The 7,046-nt window shown below is 47.0% G+C and overlaps 1 long non-coding RNA gene across 1 annotated transcript; it reads left to right on the top strand.

Annotated features, from left to right (window-relative positions):
* Window positions 1-4,239: 4,239 nt before the first annotated feature.
* Window positions 4,240-5,100, top strand: LOC117091559. The gene is made up of 2 exons (XR_004440454.1): window positions 4,240-4,371; window positions 4,636-5,100. It is a non-coding gene; the product is annotated as an uncharacterized LOC117091559 (long non-coding RNA).
* Window positions 5,101-7,046: the final 1,946 nt, after the last annotated feature.

Raw genomic sequence — 7,046 nt, 5'->3', positions numbered from 1 at the left:
ACTGCTTTTTTCTCCCCCGATCCTTGAGGAAATTCTATCTTCATATCTTAAAATACATGGTTAAATTCAACACTGAAATTAAAAACATGCTTCATGTTTTTCTTTTAACTGATACATCTGACATGGTGAAGAACTAAGGGGTGTATTGGTTTATTTTTATTTTTTGAGACAGTCTTACTCTGTTGCCCAGGCTGGAATGCAGTGGCATGATCTTGGCTCACTGCAGCCTCACCTCCTGGTTCATGCCTTCTCCTGCCTCAGCCTCCTGAGTAGCTGGGATTATAAGTGCCTGCCACTATGGATGGCTCATTTTGTATTAGTAGAGATGGGGTTTCAACATGTTGTCCAGGCTGGTCTTGAACTCCTGACCTCAGGTGATTCGCTCACCTTGGCCTCCCAAGTGCTGGGATTACAGGCATGAGCCACCACATCAGCCTGGGATATTCTTGATTGTAACTGTAATAGATCCCTTTAACAAAAAACAGAACAACCAAAGAAAAAGCTGTCTGAAAAGTCCTGAAATTAAAGAGCTCACTTGGACAGGGATTTGGACACCAGTTGAATGGCCCTGCACAAACCATAGTTACATGGGCCACTAAGCCTGTTAGATCCTTAGGGTATTTGAAGTCGTGGGGATATTTGCATTTCTGTCTCTGGATATCGTGTTGGTAAGAATTCAGCTAGTGTTTGAGGGCCAGGCTCAGATCTGGGACAACAAGAGCCCCTGCCCTCACGGCACTTCTCGTGTGTGTGTGTGTGTGTGTGTGTGTGTGTGTGTGTGTGTGTGTGTAAAATAGAAAGCATAAGATAATTTTTATCAATGAGTTGGGAAGATGGAAAAACAAGCTTCAGATATTTACTTCAGAAGAAGGGAGGTGCAAGGAATACTCAGCTTTGCTGCTGCTGAAGGAGACCCCTGGCAGAGGCCGTTCCAGAGGTGGGGTTTCTCTGAGAAAGGTGGTAAGAGGCAAATAGGATGCCCCATCTGGTTTGCCAGAGATGGGGAAAGTTAGTATCCCCAAAACAGCCTCAGCTTTCTGGCAAAGGCTTGGAAAACCAGCTAGGGTGTGGGACCTTGTTGGCCGCTGGGTAGAAGGAAAACATTGCTGGTCCTGAGGACTGTACTGTTCTTCCACTGCTATAAAGAACTACCTGAGGCTGGGTCATAAGGAAAAAAAGGTTTAGTCGGCGTACAGTTCTGTGGGCTGTACAGGCTTCTACATCTGGAGAAACTTACGATCAGGGTGGAAGGTGAAGGGGAGGCAGGCATGCCTTCACATGGCTGGAAGGGGAAGGTGCCATGCACCTCCAAACAACCAGATCTCAGCAGAACTGTCATGAGGACAGCACTTGGGATTGTGCTAAACCATTAGAACCCACTGCCATGAGTCAATCGCCTCCCACAAGGGACCACCTCCAACACGGGGTTACAGTTCAGCATGAGATTTGGTTGGGGACACAGTCACACCATGTCAGGCTTCCCATTCGTCTCCTGCACGTGCTTTGCAAATGGTTCTGTCATTTTTGTTTTTGGTGATATATAATATATGTACATATATTCAGAGTGCATGTGATATCTTGATTCACCCCTATATTGATGAAATCTGGGTACTTGGGATCTTTCACTTGAAACATTTTCTTTTCCTTGTGCTGGTTATGTGTGTTTGTGCCCATTACCAGCCTCTGCCCATCCTGCTTATGAGTGGGCTCTGCTGGGCCCTGTTGACCACCTACTCTTGGCCTCCATGAGATCTGCTCTCAGCTCCTGCTTATGAGTGAGAACATGCGCTGTTTCTTTGCTTGGCTCATTTGCTTAATGTAATGTCCTCCAGCTCCATCCATGCTGCCGCGGATGACAGGGCTCTCCGCCGTGTGGTGGAGTACTGCTCCTGTGTATGTTCGGGCCGCATTCCCTTCATCCCCTGTTGACAGGCACTCAGGTGATTCCATACCTTGGCTGCTATGGATGGTGCTGCATTGAAGCTGGGAGCAGTCACTGGCTTTATACTCAGGGGATGTGAGCCATTTCGTTGTTCTCAAGCAGCCTATCCCCAAAGCCCTCCGTGGAACGCCGCATTCCTTTGTGCCCATGGCTTCCACTAGGATGAACCACTAGCTTTAAGTGAACGCTTGGGTTTCTGTCTTTAATTGGCACCTGGCTGCACTGACCAAGCGGGGGTTCCAGTGACCCTGGACACTGCCTCACATAAGGTCTAAAGATGCAGTTAGGTTCTTTTTTTAACTTAAAAAAAAAATGCTACAGCTTAACCAGGTCAAAAGTGTTATCAGTTAGTGTTTTTCATATTGGAAAGGTGTATATTTTATTTTCTAAGAAGGAAAGAAATCCTGTTATATACTCTAACCACAGATGAAATCATGTCAAGGAAAGAGGTACTATTTTGGGGGGAAAATTACCCCTTCATGTCAGAGATCGAGATGACTTACATTGTTTAATTGAGTTAATTATGAAATCTTAAGTGGTTTTGAGAAGACAAACTGTGGATGCTGCAAGACATGAGACTGATGCTCATTTAACGTTAGTCAGCCCTGACAGAATGTGGCTATTTAAAGCTTCCTCCAGTATTGCTTGATAGATTGTAAGTTAATGTAAAGATCTGTTTGATGCTTTTATTTTACAAAATATTATTGAGAAAAAGTTTGACAGCCAAGGAACAGCCTTCAACCAATTTCTTCCTGATTTCTATCACCAGAAAAATGTGTCCTGTTAATTCCAGAATTTACTTTTGGAAAATTCCTATAAGGAGAGCAGAGGTATTGGTGGTTGAATGGTGACTTGAATTTAGGTGAAGATCGTTAAATATTTCATAGTCATGTTTGTCTTGGTGGTTTTAGCAATTTTATATTAAATTTAGAACTGCGAGTCAAACCAAATGTTCTTTTGCTTTCATGATACTCCTTTGTATGACTATACTGGTAAAGAATGATAAAATGTGTATAGGGTATTTTTTCTCTGTAGATATTAGGATTTTGAGGGGAACAAATTAATCATCTAATAGACGTTGTGCTGTGTGTTGGGTCCTTTGCATATTGAATGACTATAATGAGGACCACTTGAAAGTCTGTTTCTATACAAGTTGTTTTATATGCTGACTTGTGTTATGTAAAATCCTTCATCCTTTAAGAAGACTAAGCAATGGGTTGGAGGAGAGGTTTAATCCCCCCATTAGGTCTATTTCAAATGCCCAGAATTGAATGCAAGTGTGAATTATGTTTTTGAAGTGGGGTGTGTGTGTGTGGTGGACTCCTTTTTAGGTCATGGGAGGGAGGTAAAGCAAAGATCAGATTTGCTGATGAACATTTGTGCATATTTTAGTGGAGAAGTCATATGACTTGACTGCACCTGTGTACTCTGATTTTGGTTTCGTTAGTGTCTGTAGCCACAAGCCTCAGCTGCCTCTGGGACCCACCCTGAGGGGCTGTGGTGAGGGTTATTAGAGTCGTGTCTTAGCGAATAGCACAAACGGCCTTGTGGGCCTACTTTGGCTTTGTTTGAACCTGTAGATTGTTAAACTAATTTTTATTTAACATTTTGAAGATTATAAATTGTGATTCTTGTCTAAGAGGTTTCTGTTGTCTCTGAAGACAGGAGCCCCAATACAGATGGTCCCTGGCTCACAATGGTTACATTTGTGATTGTTTTTCAACCTTGTGATGGTGTGAACTACTCACACTCAGTGCATTGTTCGGCCCGAGATGGGCTGCCTCTGGATGAACCCGTTGTAAGTTGAAACTATTGTGTCAAATGCACTTTCTATTTAGGATATTTTCAGCTTATGCTGGGTTTATTGGAACAGTTTCATCCCATGGTGTAACTCAGGAAACATAAGTGCTCATAAAAGTAGAGGCAATCTCATAGATACCACGAGATATAATATATCTGATGTTATAGAGATACGATGAAAACAATCAAGTAGGACTTGGAAGCTTTGGAGGGACTCACGTGGGTGGCTCCTGGAATGCAAACGTGAGCGTCACTGGCTTCTGGATGTGACGTCTGTGCCTTCTGCTTAGCCCAGTGTGTTATCAGCTGCTCTCTGGTGCAGAGTGGTCCAGCGTTCCTGTGTGTAGGTGTTTGAGCTGCCTTAAGAGGCTATGTCAATTCTCACTGGTGTTTTCAGGGCTTTCGGCCTTCTGAACAAGCAGGAGGAAGGACGACTTTGTAGAGCTTTGGAAATGTCAACGGACTTCAGGGCCACCCCCCTTGGCAGGAGAAGAGCCCCACTGGAGGCGAGCAGGGTGCCGTGTAGGCCTGTGTGGGGCCCAGGCATGTACTGATGTTGTGAGGGCCACAGGACACAGATAGGTCTTGGTTCACATCTGGTGTCGATGGCCACGCAGCATTTCTGGCAGGTACATGAGTGTGGGGACTTGGGTTTTGGGGTGTGCGTCCTGGTTGCCTAGTTGCTTGGAAGACCCTTATTCAGACCCCAGCCTGAGTCACCATGACAGGCCTCCGGCTTCACACGCCACACAGAAGCCGTGGTGTCGGTCACTAACACCCACCAGATGTCAGATGTGCGTGTGTATCTTCCCTGGTCTCAGGATGGGTCTTGTTTTGAGGTTATAGTAAACATTCTTTAAGAGGGGTTTTTGGATTTTTTATGTTGTTTGCAGGGAGTGTTTGAGCAGTGAGGTCACCTTCCCAACCAATGCGATTTCAGATCACAGCAGGTAATTACGGCAGGGGAGCTGTGAGATCACCTTCCCAACCAATGAGACTTCAGATCACAGCAGGTAATTACGGCAGCGGGGCGGGTGGCAGAACCTCTAATTGTGGCTGTTTCTGGTGTCTTGCCCAGTGGACAGAGCGTGCTGGGGCCTCCGTGGTCCTCTGTGGGGTGGGTGGAGCGCATGAGCTGGGTGCTGCTCGGCCGTGGCTCTATAACAACAGAAAAATTAGCTGGGTATGGTGGTGCGTGCCTGTGGTCCATGCTACTCTGCAGTGCGAGGTGGGAAGAACATTTCAGGCTACAGTGAGCTGTGATTGCTCCACTGTACTCCCGTCTTGGCGACAGAGCCACGACTTTGTCTCAGAAAGAAAAATGTAAAAAAAAAAAAAAAAAAAAAAAAAAAACAAAACCAAAACAAAAAAAATCCAGAAATGTCATTTTCTTATTTAATCATCCCAAAAGAGAAATCGGTTTTTTCTGAGAGTGTAAAAGGCATAACTGATAAGATTCTTTCCTTGCATTGTTTCTCCTTTCCATATATTTACAGTCTTCTGTCCACATCGTCTCTCCTCTCTCGTCTCTCGTCATCTCGTTACAAAGGAGTGTCTTCGAGGTTAGTGGTGTGTCTGTGATGCACCTTGGAGAACAGCCGGCATGAAACCTCTTACCACCATCGTGCGCCTTGTAGTCCCCATTGAAATCCTCTCCAGAGACGCCCGTGCTGCTGATGAAAGCAGAACTTTGGTTGTGCTGAAATGTGCGTTCAGCTAATGGTTTTAAGTTCCTATCTGTAGGTGATGCTGTAGAATTCATTAATCATATGGGATCGGTAATGATTGAATATAATTCTGGCTGGTGTCATGAAGAGGATATTTTTAACTTCAAGTTACAACTTCCTTCATGCTAGTAATTTTGGGATTCACTTAAATATGTGCTTTATTTCCTAGCTCAGATTGTCATTAGACATTTCTTAACGTAGGATTTGAAAGAGATTTGGCGGAATCTTCCTAACCAAATGTTTGCTCATGACGTCAGAAGGAACAGCACTCAGAATTCCTGGTAACTGTGGTAGATTTTAAGGCTGCTGATAGAAGTCACTCGAACGGTCAGGGCTGCTTTGTGAGGCGGATGGGGTTTGAACCCTGACCCTCCTGACACGCCAGCTCTGACCCTGGCCCTGGCCTTCTCTCCTCTCCTCTCTCTCCACTGGGAGATGAGAAGGTGCCAGCATCCACCTCACAGGCCATGGTGAGAACCCGGGACTAAGGGCTTGTGTTCCTCCTGCAGGTGGCGCCGCAGATGTGGGGGCTTGACGATATGTACACACTGCAGGCTGCCAGTGTCGGGGTAATCCAGTTTTAGTCAAAAGGTGGGATTTGCTTTGCTCCCCTGGGGACCAGGTGCGGTGCCGCTGTCGCAGCAGGTGTGTGGGTCCTCTTGGGTGGTCCTCGGGTGGACGAGGAGTCACCGATTCCGACGCCCAGGGTTAGATGTGAGGGGCAGGTGGACCATGGACCTCATGTGTTCAGAGGGGAGAAGTCAACAGCTTCCCTTGTGATTCCAGGACTGTCTATCCCAGGAATGCCAGACCACTGGCTTTCACCTGACGCTGTCGTGGGTGACGCCGTATGGAAATGAGGACCCGTGTTCTGCATACCTGAGCCAGTACCCGTCTCCCTCCAGGGCCGGCCGTGGCCGAGCCCTCCTGATTTCGCTGGGTGGCCAGCCTGGGGATCTGTAAGCCCAGTGACGTCTGCGGTCTCGGCCCCCCTCCCCGTGGGGACAGGAGGTGGCTTCAGGAGGCCGAGGATGCATGCCTGAATGAAGCCGACTTGTGACTGCAGTTCTGTCTAAGGGCCTCCCCGGGTGTTAGATGTCAGTAAGTGACAGCTGTGTGTGGATCTCATGTGATGAGAGAAACAGTGGGGGAAACCAAAGCTTGTGGAGTCTGCGGGTTCTGGACTTGGGGATGTGTGCACCTGTGTACTTGGTGAGGGGTGTGATGTCTGGACTGAGTGTGCACGTGTGTCACGTTTGTGCGTGTGTGGTGAGTGTATTTAGCAGGTGTGCGTGGAGTGAGCATGTTCATGCGTGTGTGGTGTCTCTTTGAGGGCGTGTGGAGTGTGTACACGCATGACATTTGGTGAGTGTATTTGAGGGTGTGTATGGAGGGCATAGATGCGTTGGCCTGTCTAGTATTGGGTGACGGGGTGGCATGTGTGGAGCAAGCATGCACACGTGTGTGCTGTGTGTGGGGTTTCTACCTGGTCCTCCCCTGAGCGTGCTCCTGGGCCCTGCTGTCCTGGCAGCTTTACAGTGTGGTGTGTCTTTGATTCCGGAAGATTCTGGAACCCG

The sequence above is a fragment of the Trachypithecus francoisi genome, unplaced genomic scaffold (assembly GCF_009764315.1).
Source record: "Trachypithecus francoisi isolate TF-2019V2 unplaced genomic scaffold, Tfra_2.0 Contig01333, whole genome shotgun sequence".
In the NCBI taxonomy this organism is placed as follows: domain Eukaryota; kingdom Metazoa; phylum Chordata; class Mammalia; order Primates; family Cercopithecidae; genus Trachypithecus; species Trachypithecus francoisi.
Note: the sequence above shows the minus strand (reverse complement) of the source record. Positions and strands in the feature narration are given on the sequence as shown.